At 46.2% G+C, this 12,257-nt stretch overlaps 1 protein-coding gene across 1 annotated transcript in view; it reads right to left on the bottom strand.

The window, feature by feature from the left end:
• Positions 1-12,257, bottom strand: part of HCN4 (hyperpolarization activated cyclic nucleotide gated potassium channel 4) — a 106,356-nt gene that overhangs the window by 57,434 nt on the left and 36,665 nt on the right. The gene's annotated exons all lie outside the window — the stretch shown is intronic.

The raw sequence follows: 12,257 nt of genomic DNA, 5'->3' as shown, positions 1-12,257 counted from the left end.
TGCTGGGCAGGAACATAGTCCCTAAAGGCTGCCATTTTAATTAGAAATCCAACAGGAAATGCTGCCTGATGGCAGGTATCAAGACAAAAATCCCCAGAGCTGCAGCCTGAGAGGAGGAGGAGATTTGTACAGCTCTTTTAGGGGTATAACATAGTCTAACAATCATAGTAATAGTAATAATAATAGTTTGACAGGGCTGTTGTACATTCAAGCAAAGTACAAGGGTTTTATAAAAAAGTGCTGCTGTTCCCTCTGTCTCTAGCTGTGCCTCAGAGGTTGAGGCCTTGTGGCACATCATCAAGCTGATAATGTAAAGGGGAGTCCCCCTTCTTATTCACAAGATAGGGCTTTTCTGTCCTTGAAACGAATCTTCAAACTTTGACACCCTTTCTTTGCAGCAAACCTATATCAACCAGCCACCCAAAAAGTCAGAGATATTAGTGCTTTTAAAAGGCCACACCCTTCCACCGTCAGGAAGGGTGTGGCCTTTTCCCCTGAAAAGGAAGAGGCATTTGATACTAGGTCCCTGTCTGTAAATGCTGGAACATGCCCAGACACCACCACAGCATTGCAAGGCGCTTGGACAAATGTTAACAAAGCCCTAATGAAACCTTTTCTTCTTGTTGCATCATATGATCAGAAAGTATTTTATTTGTATGTCTTTCCAAAAAACACATTGCATGATAGAATTATTTAAACAAAGCTACGTGCTTTGGCCCAATTTTGGTATTTTCCTTCTGAAATGGCTTGGCTGCTACATCTATTAAACTTCTCCTTTTAATGCTGATGGGAATGGGACTCACCACTCCCTCCCGATTCACTCCTCTCCTGCACTCTTCTCCTGACCTTTAAGCCTGGCTTCTTTCACATGAGCATACACAAAGAATAGTTTCACCCACTTCAGTTGAAACTGCAACAAAACAAGGTCAAACCACATCAGATGTGGAGCCCAATTGCTCTTTGGCAGCAACCAGGATCAGTTAATTCAGAACAAGGCACAAGAAACCTCACATCAGTCAGAAGGATGATAACCCACCTCCTTGGAATACTTCACCTGAATGTGTAATAGTGAGAGATTGATTTATACTTGGAAGCATGAGTGTTTTTTAACCTTCCAAAGCTCTTGTCTACCTTATAACTCTGGATATACTTATAGCTCACATAAACATCCAAACTGCCCTTGAATTGTGCTGTCTGTGGAAGAAGCTCCAATGTCTGAATACATACTGTCTGAAAGACTATTTCCTTGAATGTGTTTGGAATTTACTGCCTTTTCAATTTCATTGACTGCTCCATATCTTCGCTGAGTATGGCAGGAAAAATATACACGGCCCTCATCTTTTTCTAGCTCACTTACCACTTTACAGGCTTTTCCTTTTAGTCTCATCCCCTTAAAGGAAAGAATTTCAAACTTTGCATTCATTCCAGGTTGTTCTCAATCATTCTCATCAATTTTCTCTGAATTCACTTTACTCCTACAGTGCACAAGTAGCCCAAGTATCTAAAATTGGGATATTTTTATACTGAGTTATCCTATGATGGCCATTTATATTATTTTTTAGTGCTTGTCTCCACCCTATGCTCCCCCAATCCCAGTTTGGCTTTTTTTATCCCTTCCAGCAGAGAACCGGAGACTAAGAAGCTATACAGAAGAAGCTTCTATAAAGAAGCAGTACTATAAAACAGAAATGGTGCTGCTTTAAGGATTCACATTTAATCTGCTTGTTTTCTTGTTCAGTTTTAAAAGAATCTGAGTCCTTTGGGAACTCACTTCGTAACCTGCTCATTCAGCCCCTCCTGCCTTGCCTTCTACAGTCTGGCTCATTCTTCAACTTCTGCTGCCTTGTCTGATTTAATGACACCTCATTGCTGTGAAAGCCCCCAGTCCAGCAGTAGGAAAATTTGCCCCCATCAGTGTAAGAGGAAGTGGGCAGAAGAAATGATGGCAGCAGCACTGAAAAATTGCCAGGGGAAATGAAGTACATAAAAATGACAGCACTGATCATTCTTTACAATTCCCCAGCAGCTCACCACGTGCTGCCGCAGCAGAGTCTCCCTTGTCAATACCTCTGAATATTTATTTAGAGAAATTAAGTCTGGGGTAGAATCTCCTTTCCCTCTGTGACTGACTGGGCTTTACAAGAGTTCTGTCTGCACTGGCTATGTCTACAAAGGCTACAGACTGTACACAGAGGCTCTATCTACACTGGAAAGCAAGAATGGACTCCAAGCAAGCAATAGGTATGTGGGGCCAGCCTTGCGGCACATGCTTTTCCATCCTGAGCCGTGGCTGTAGCACCAGCTCAAAGCATCAACAGTGAATTTAGGAGGGCCTAGTATCTCAGGATACACGCTCCTGGATGGTGTTCAGCTTCAGTCATGCTTGATCTCTCCAGACGCTGTGAATGACAGCTGTGCAAAAGGGCAGAAAATACTCAGGCCCTCCACCTTGGAAGAAGTAAGACTATGATGTAGTCCATGTCTGTATGTGTGCTTGTACTCATGGAGTGCAGATACTAGACAAGCTGGGACTCAAGAAGTGGTTCAGACTCACGCTGAAGTGACAGCAGGGATCAAGAAAGGCTGACATTGCCTTTTTTCCCCATGCAAAGAGTACTAAGAGTGGAAAACTGCAGCATAGGACTAGATTCCTGCCCTAGGGAGCAAGCCATGCTGTAAGAAGGAACAGAGAAGGGACCAGAGCAGTGCTTCAGTGGTTTGCATTTCCTATAACAAGTGTCTTTTCCATGAGCATTTCTAACCTAAGGCAGAATTATTATTAAGTGTCCGTGGTGATGATAAATGAAGCTGGATCCCTGACCCTGTAAAGCTTTGGCTGAGCAAGAAATGTGAATCGGGACACAAGCATATCAGGCAGAGGTTATAGATACCAGGAGCAACTGCAACATATGGGATGGATCAGGCAAGGGGAACCAGCAGGACAATAGAGACGTTATTCCTAGACAACATTGAAGTACTCTTTTCAGAAAGCTTTAGCACTAGGACTAAATGATTCTCTGTTTAAATAATACTATTTGTTTCTTTCTTTGTGTTTATGGTGCTTTCCCCTCCACAAAATGAATAGGGAGTTAAGTTGCAGATGAGGAGTTCTGCTAGAGGAACATGGGATAAGAAGCAGTTGGGCTGTTTTGAAACCCACCTTCAGGCAAACTTGACCCCTTCTCAGACTGATGTCACCTCAGCAGCCTGAGAAGGGGCGGTGGGATGCCTCAAAAAGCCAAGGTTAAATTGAGCATGGGACGAAGGAAATGCAGGGAACAAAACATGACCTCTCCAGATTTCAAATCCTGGATGGAAGAACCCAGATATGAGCCTGCTCCATCAGTTTAGGCTTAGCATGAATTCACAACCATGGGATCTGATTTCCCAGTTCTGTGTCCAATACAGTTGAAATCTCACAAAACAGAAGGTTTTGCTTCCTTTCACTAAATGTACAGGAATATCTGTTGGGTTCACAGCACCATCATATTTCAGAATTTTATGCACATGGTGGGCAGCTATCGAGACATGGGAATTGCAGCAAAGTTTCTCGTGAACACCTACGAACTGGCAACTTCCTCAAGATGATTTGCTCCGAAGCACGCAGATGGGTGTGGGCACTCCGAAGAGCAGTAAACAAAATCATCTGAGGGATAAAATATTTCACAGCCCCTGGTGGGTAGACTGAAAATGGAAGGGTGTCAGGAACAGATGTCTGATATCCCAGTTATTAGCTTGGATCTCCCTAAAACCCCAGGCACCTCAATCTCTGGAAGGATTAGACTGGTGTCCAAATTTTTACTAAATGATTGGTATTTGAATCTGAGCTACATAACTCTCCCTCCCACAGAGACAAGAAATGACCTGAACATCAGGATTTCATTACAGATCTCATCTCTCATCTGTACACTAAATATCATGGAGCATGCAAACACTTTTGACAAGACTAATGAGAAAGAATTTGTCAATTGTCTCTTCTTCTGATCTGCTGGGTGTCAAGGAAGGTGAGGAAGAAAGTGTTGAAGATCATTAGGGATGAGGTGAGGGGCATGGAGTAGAATGTATTGAGATGAAATTAGAGAAAACCCTAAATTGACCATAAGGGCAAATGCTGACTGTAAGGTTCTTTTAGCAGCATTACCTTGCTAAAGGAAAAGCAGGAAGCCACATCATTTAGGGCATCAGAAATCAGGGCTGATATGGAATACAGGCGGCTTCTGTGAGCAGCTGCGACTGCACCTGGATCTGCCCAACCCATCATATCTTCGCTATGATTCAGTACACCCAAGGTGACCTGGCAAATCCTAATCATTGCAAAAGACATAAAGGGAAGGCCAGCAGTGACAGCCACAGGCAGGCCGGGCCAACCACAAAGACAAGCGTCTGGCCAGTATGTCCCGTCACCCTCCAGCAAGCCATCTGGGCTTTGCTAAGTTGTCAGCCCCATACACACAAATATACAAATATGTATGCATGATGAAAAGATGTCCCCACTAGAACTGATGACCACAGATGACCTCCAGCTGCCACCGCTCCAGGAATCAAGAAGATCTCTCCCTGGTCAGCCTGTGAACTGGCTGATGGTGCTTTCCTGTAATTGCCAACTGCAGAGAGCTTCACCCTCTGCACCTGGCTTCGAGTCTTTCCAGCAGTAAGCAGAAAAGTGCACAGCTTGCTGTCCAGCTCCCAGGAGGCTCCAGACCAAGGACTCGAAGCACTCTGCTGCCCTCACAGTCAAGCCTCCCAGCCAGCCACCTGGTCTGCCACATTTCCCAGGCTTTCAACACAGAGTTATACACTAACCTCCCTCACATCATTATGTCCCACCGCCACCCCGGCTTGCTCCTGTCCCTTTCTCCTGCCACTTTTCTGATGCCAGTGCTGGCATCTGGAATTGGCAGCTGACTCCCATCCATCAGTACATCCCCTCTTCTGTGCCAGCTGTCAGTTAAGCTGGTGCATTGGTGCATTTGTTGGACTTGATGATCTTAGAGCTCTTTTCCAACCTTAATGATTCGATGATTCTATGATCCTTCCCACCTTCCTGGCTCCAAAAAGCAACCCACTGTGCACTGAACTGCTAGACTCAGAAGCAAGAAGCTGGGTGTTAGCTGTCAGACAGGGTAAGCTCCAGACCATCTGCAAACAAGTGATGGGAGAAAGAAGCCACTGTGTGGGGTTCTGATACCCAGCGCTCATGTGGAGGAAGTACCTTGTCTGGAACAAAATGTGCTCTGTCTTTCCACCTAAGTCACTGTAGAAATACCCTCTCCCCCCTCTTCCTTTTGAAAGATCTCTCCACAGAATAGTTTCTCCCCCCATCCAAAACAGTACAGGAAGTTTTGGGATGGTATCCTGCAGCTCACATCTCCCCCAGGAAGGAGGAAACACATGCAGACAACTTTTCCTCTAAATGACCAGAAAAATTGCTAGCTAATCAAAACAGGTACTGCTTCACTCAAACGCCTGATTGTAACACTGGCTCTTCTCCCTTCCCTCACCCCCATTAGCTGATCAGGGTCAAATGCTGGGCTCTGAGGCTGCGTCCCTTCCATCTGTTGCTGCTGGCCAGACGCTGCAGAGGTAGAAAGGAAAGGCTGAAATGAGCTGCACATCCTGCAGCTGGCAATTGCTCAGGCTGGGGCAACATTTATCAAGCAAGGAAATGGGACAGCACTCCTAACGCTTTCACCCTCAGGACCTAGCCGCACTGCACTGTAGCCCACAGTAGCAGGTCTGCTTGAATACAAAGAGCAAGGAAGACTAAGCAGTACAAGCCTCTCCAGGGGTTCTGCAAATCTCGCCAAGGCCCACAGGTATTCAGTGGGGGTATGATCCTGCTCTGCCATGTAAGATCCCCCCCTCCATGGTGCTCTTGATATCCAGACTAGAGCAAAGTTGGCAGAGATATGTTTACATTTTTCTGCAATGCTGGTGAAGCTTTAGAAGTAGGAGGGATACCTCTCCTGTGAGTGTGCATTGCTGGTTTAGTGGATGCACTGGAAGGGAGGTCCAGAGAGCTTCCTCTTTTCAGCAGCAGATGGAAAGCTGCTGCCAGCTGCTGCAGGTCCCCAGTCAGCACTCTGTGCAGCATGTCCACATCTGAAGGCTGCAGATAAGGAGGGAGTAGTTTGTGATAAGGTTCCTTTTAAAGGAGCTATCTCCTGTAGGAGCTTGCAGCATGCTGTGCTTTGGGAAAGGGGGAGAAAGGAGAGGGTAAAGGCCAGAGGAACATGTTCCAGCCTGGCTCCAGACCTCATCATCTGCATTCCCAGCACTCACAGTGAGCCAGGATGGAAACTGAAGGGTTTTTTCCATTTCCCTAAAATGGGCTGTGTTATTCCGTCCCTGCCAACTGCTAAAATGACCTTGGAGAGAGAAAGGAGAGGGGCAAAAAGCTATATACGAGAAGCAGCAGCATCATGTGCTTGCATCTTATCTCCAGCAACATTGTTGCCATGGGTCATGAGAGAAATTCCACGAAGGATTCCTCAAGTTCCCCTGCAGCACAGCTGCACGCTACCCACATGCACTCATGGGATGCACTCTTTAAGGCAGCAAAGCAGGATGGAGCTGCAATCTGCTACACTCACTGCTACATGCTCACCCCTCTCACTCATAGTGGATACAAGAGAGATCTCTCCTTTTGCCTTCCATGCTGGAGAAGCCATTCTCTTCCCCCCAGCAACAGCAGAGACCAGCTCTCTACTCTCTGTCCCACTTGTTCTCTGTGGGCCAAAGCAGAGTCAGACCCTGGCTAAGCACGGCAATCTACTGCACTGGAAAGTAAATAATCCCGTGCACAGTATACAAGACAATGGTGCAAGACGAACATCTCAGAAAAAGTGAAGAGGTATTGCCACTTGACACATTTAAAATTTATCTGACAACAGCCCTTGAAGATCAAACAGATGATTCTGTGCCAGGACAGACTAGATGATGCAGCAGGCGTTCCCCATCCCTCATTCTACTGTTTCCTTTCACAGAAGCCCTCTTCATTCTGCTTTCCTCCCACCCTCCTGGCTTTCCCCTGTATTTCTTTCACATTCTAGAGTTGGACTGGGTCTGCCTTATGCTCAAGACAACATACAAATATGTCTTTCAGGTCTGGAGGGAAGACAGCTAAAGAGAGAAGTTCCTATCTGTCCTTCCTCATACCGACAAGCTTGAGGTGATTTACCAACTGAAAAAGGCAGTTGGTAAGATGCCCACGCATCCTGGCAACAAACAGACCTTTGTGGAAGTGCTCATAGGCTCACTCACAGGCCAGAGCTGTGGGGAGGGATAAAAGCCTCCTGGAGAAGGCACAACCAACCTGAATCACACATATTTTTTCCCTCTTCCCACCTGAATGCAAATGACAGAGTAACAGAGAAAATTACATTTTTATCCTTTCTATGCATGAAAAAGTAACATGGAAATAGAGAGGGAGGTGATCATGGCACAAGCTCCCCATGACTCATTAGTAGCTCCACTTTGCATCTCCCATGGATGCTCTTGCACAAGGCAGGGACAGAGATATAGGGAGATACAGGGAGATATAGGAAGTGCTGGGCTCATGCAATACCCAAAGTTCATCAATGCATTACAATACAGTTACACAAACCCACCAGAAGAATGTTCCCCTCCTGCTGCAGGGGATATTGCCAGCCTGTAGGGAGCCCCTGGAAGGAGTGCAGTCTAGGCTTTCTTCAGGTGGTCTTTCAGATACCGCTGCGGCACGTAAGGGTAAGGTTCTGCCAGCCAAGCCATTTGCCAGGGCTGGTACCAAGCTTTTTCGGATCTCTGTGATGTATAACAACTTTCCAGTGTAATGGAGGCATAATTCCCCTGACCCACCACTTCTATTTTTCAGGGAAGATTTATAAGTATGGTGAATGGGGGGAGGGTGGTGTTGCATCCCTTTAGCACTGAAAGGGAGGAGCTGTCTTAGTGACATGGTCACATGGACACGTCTCATCTCCCCTAGGTATATCCTGCTACTTGCAGAAGTCAGTTAGACCTGGGCCCAGTGGATGGGACCAGTCTTGGGTGGTGGTGATGAGAGGACAACTGGAAATTATTTTTCTGCTGAGGATCTTTCATTGGTGATCGCTGCCGGGCCCTGACACAGGTCTCTGGACTTTGGCTGCATTGAATTTGTATAATTAACTACACAATTTCAGCTTAATTCTTTGTAGCATCACAAAAGCCTGTCACACTGTTGGGATAAAGTGGAATTAGTGGACGTTTGGGTGATGCATACTGGAGAGGAGTCTAATCAACCCTACTTGAGGGACCACCTCTCCAAACTGGGCTGCACTGAGACACAGTAAATCAAGAGGAATCAACACCCAGCAGTTTGCTGGGTGAAAAAAAAATATATAAATGGGAAAAAAAAAAAACCAAAACAAAATACAAAACCAAACCCAAACACAGCTGCTGTATCTTAACGGCTCTCCACCCCCTCCAGGGATTTGAGGAAGAGCAGGCCTGTCAGCTGCTTTAAGGGACATTATCCTCACAGTTTCTTCCCAGTGTTTACAAGGAAGCACTGCTGCTGCTTGTTTGATTGCTTGTCACTGCCAGCACAGAGAGAGGTTCTCTCAAAGTTCACCTTCGACAAGCTCCACCACTGGAGAGTGGAGCTGGACCTAAAGTAATCCTACAGGAGGACAGACTCCCAGCTGTCTCCTTGCTCCCTGGCTCTGTGCACACCCCAGCACTGGGCAGTGTTTTGCAGAGTTACTTCCTTTCTCCTATACTAGCGTTGCACAAAGTCACTTCTTTTCTGATTTGTCTCTAGCCATCTTCAGCTCCTGGCCCACACATGGCTCACTCCTTAACTCAAGATTTCCCCTCCAGCCTGTCTCCTTCTACTCCAAATTCACTGCACAGACCATCATCCTTTCTTGACCATGTATCATGTCTGGATTCAGACTTGAGAAACATATTCCCCAACCTTTTCCTAACCCTCAGGGTTCAAAGATACAAAGCAACCATGATACCATCCTCTTCTGTGCCCATCTACCTTGATGACCCCAAATCAACAAGTCAAGGAAGAGGATATTACATATATCACAGAATAATGAAAAGCCACATAAGACAAGGGTGTGCTAAGATAAAGATATGTGTGTCCCACATTGAGTTAGGGCTCTGTTTCTAGAGAAGAGTAGGAACAGCATCCCCTTAGCCCTGGGGGCAGAAGCCACCAAAGGGTACTTAACAGAGAAGTATATGTTTATGTCATATCTCAATGGGATTGCTCATGGTCTACATCAGAGCAGATCCCAGGCCTAATGGCACCTCAGAAGCGTGAATGAACTTCAGCTGTTTAAGATCTGTGAGGCGACTACATTATTATCTTCATTTTATGGAAAGGAACAGTGTGGGACTACAGACACGTGGCTTATCCTAAGCCCAGAAGGAAGCCAGAAGAATAATTCTGGTGTTTCTGTTTTCAGATCACATCTCTCACTTTCTTTTTCCAGGTATCATGAAAGGCAGAATGTTTCCTGTGATCAGACCCTCCCTGATTTCTGGTTTCTCCCTCATAAATACTGGATGAGCAAATGGCAAAGATACAATCACCAGTTCAGCAGGGAACGGCCTGCTACATGGGTCTGCCAGGGTAGATAGAGCAACCATTGCCATTTTACACTGTCAGCGGATATAGTTTTTTCTTCAGGTTAAAAAGCTAAAGTCCACAGTCTTCATTCCCCCTTCCCTCTGTACATGCAAACTGATATGCTTACATTCTGCCCTTGACCAACCAGATTGTGTAGAGAACCACTGAGGTGAGAACTGAGAGTGCTGCATGGTCCAGGCTCCTCTGCAGCTGACCCAGCTCAGCACTGCACAGTGTGTGGCCAGCTGCCACCACCCGTCCCTCCGATGCTGCAGTGCATCCAACAGAAGCACTGCTGAGACATGCACTGAGCAGCTCAGGAAGCCTTGGGGCGGGCTTGAGCGGCTCTGCTCCTTGGGATTGTTGTGCCACCCATCCGCTACAAAAAGCTTGAAACGAGGGGCCCCAAATAATGTTTTTGTCAACTTCTATAATAAAAAACCCAATCACAGGGCACTGACTGGGGGGAAGGGGAGAGGTACAAGTCACATTTACCTGAAAGAATCAAAAAAATAAAGCACTTTTACTTTCTTGAACATGAGAGAATCACGACGGGTAGGGTGGCAGCACAGTAATCCTGGGCTGAAGATTTTTGTTGTGAAGATTTATGTTAGGCTGCAAGTATTTTGCATGCATCACTAGACTAAAACACTGTATGTGTGGTGCAACACACTTCAAGAAGTGCCAGGGTAGGAGAGGAGGCATATTAATGAAAAGCAAGGCAATTACCCTTCTCTCTTCAATTTTATGGCACTCTTATTGAGGAACTTCTGTACAGAAGTTATCTGGCTCACAGCTCTGGCAGCTGCTGTTCTGCAGGACTTCCTGCTTAGGAAGGGAAGAAGACACAAGAGAGGAATAATTACCAAATACCCCCGACAAGCCAGGAGCAGAGAAAGTGACAGACACTGGAAGAGCAGAGAACAGGGGACATGCGTTCCTTGGAATGAAAAACTGGGGTGAGGATCAGCACCATCAACAACACATCAGAATTCTTCCTTCGTGAAGTGGTGCTTGAGTGAAACGAATAAAAAGGTTCTTGTACAGAGGTCAGAGATGTACTTCTAAGTCCTTTTCCAAGAAGGCAATAAGGAAAATTTTGCTCATATTGCAAAGAGATTTCAGAAACATTTTCCATTCTAATGTGACTCTGGGAATGTGGAAATTGCCTCATGCTTTTCTGTAGCCCTTGGGTATTCCTGCTTAATCAAAACTGGGAGAGGGAGAAGTTAAAGTAAGAGAGGAAGCTTAAAAATATGCATCTTTATGAGAGAAGCAAGAATAAAATGACATCTTTTAGCTCTGAAGAAGTTACCACATTGATTTCTGCTTCACAAAAATGAGGTTAAGTTGAATGCATTAAGCTGGCAAACTGGATAATTGCATGTCCTGAAACTGTCTTAGAAATAGCTCTTTTCACAGCGGTGCTCAGAAAATAACTTCATCAATAAGGCTCTTGCCCATTAAACCTTTGCACCTCTCTGTGCCTTGCTCAGGAGTGAAGCTTGTCTTTCCTGAGAAAGACTTCTTCCTTTCACCTCAAACTAGTGGGGAAAGTAAGGCTGGTTTGCATAGCCTTAGCGTATTCCTGGCAAGAAGAAAACAGAGTGAAAACCAAACATGTTCTCAGGGCTGGGGCTTTCCAGTTCCAGTGCCTCTGGTGTGTTGCAGAGTCTTGCACTGTAGCTGGCAACTCTTTCTCTAGAGTGGAAGTGAGGATTGCTCAGAGCCAAAGCTTGGCCTCAGGTTTTGCTGCCGTGTGGAAGAGCGTTGCTTCTTTCCCCAGCCAAGCTGGCCAGGGTCAGGCCCTTCCAGACAGCCGAGCCCTCATACAGCCCTGCTGGCAGGATGGGTCCTGACCTTTCTGCATGGCTGACAATGCCCTATCCCCCTGCCTCAGTGCACAGCACCTTTGAAACACAAGAACTTGCCTTTGGCTACCCTGTTTGCACGGCAACGCATATGAATTCTTCCAACTCACAGTATTATCTTCCGGTGGTGCTGGAGCCTAAGGTCTCAATACTGGACTCCATCCTAGTGAGCTTTGTCTGGGAGAGGGATTTCAGGCTTCTGCTCTGCCTTGAGCTCCACAATACAACAGCACTTGCACAGGGTGTTGTGTCTACAAACAGCAAGGTGTACTGCTAATTGGTTGTTCTCTCCCATCAGCCCTCTCCACTTACTAGAACAAAATGGGCTAGGTAGGTACTCACTACAGTGGATTCCTCTGGTGTCCAGTGGTGCCTTAGAGTGCCCACCATCTTCAAGAGGGGAGACAGCAAAGTAAACCCAACAGAAGAAACCATGCACCTATCTAAAGAGCCGTTCAGATACAGATTATTTTCCAGAATCTAAACCGTTCATTATCCCTGTGAGTGGGGTATTTTTCTCTTCCTCATAGCATAGCTTTGCTCTCCCTTTTGCTCCAGCTCCAGCAGGAGCAGCTGCTCAGGTCCCCATCTGGCACTTCCCCTTGCCCAGTCACTGGCTCAGAGCACATGAGGGTGCTCTGTCGGGCGATGAAGTAACTGACTTCAGTCTTGGCAAAAAGCAACTCTACACTGCCGTGCTCCTCCTTACACTCCGAAATCATCTCTTCTTCCTCCCTCACTAACCAACTTTTTTTTTCCCCCGTGGTTCTATTTGGGCC

The sequence above is a fragment of the Phalacrocorax carbo genome, chromosome 7, assembly GCF_963921805.1.
Source record: "Phalacrocorax carbo chromosome 7, bPhaCar2.1, whole genome shotgun sequence".
Classification (NCBI taxonomy): Eukaryota; Metazoa; Chordata; class Aves; order Suliformes; family Phalacrocoracidae; genus Phalacrocorax; species Phalacrocorax carbo.
The sequence above is the reverse complement of the archived record's forward strand: the minus strand, read 5'-3'. Positions and strand labels throughout refer to the sequence as shown.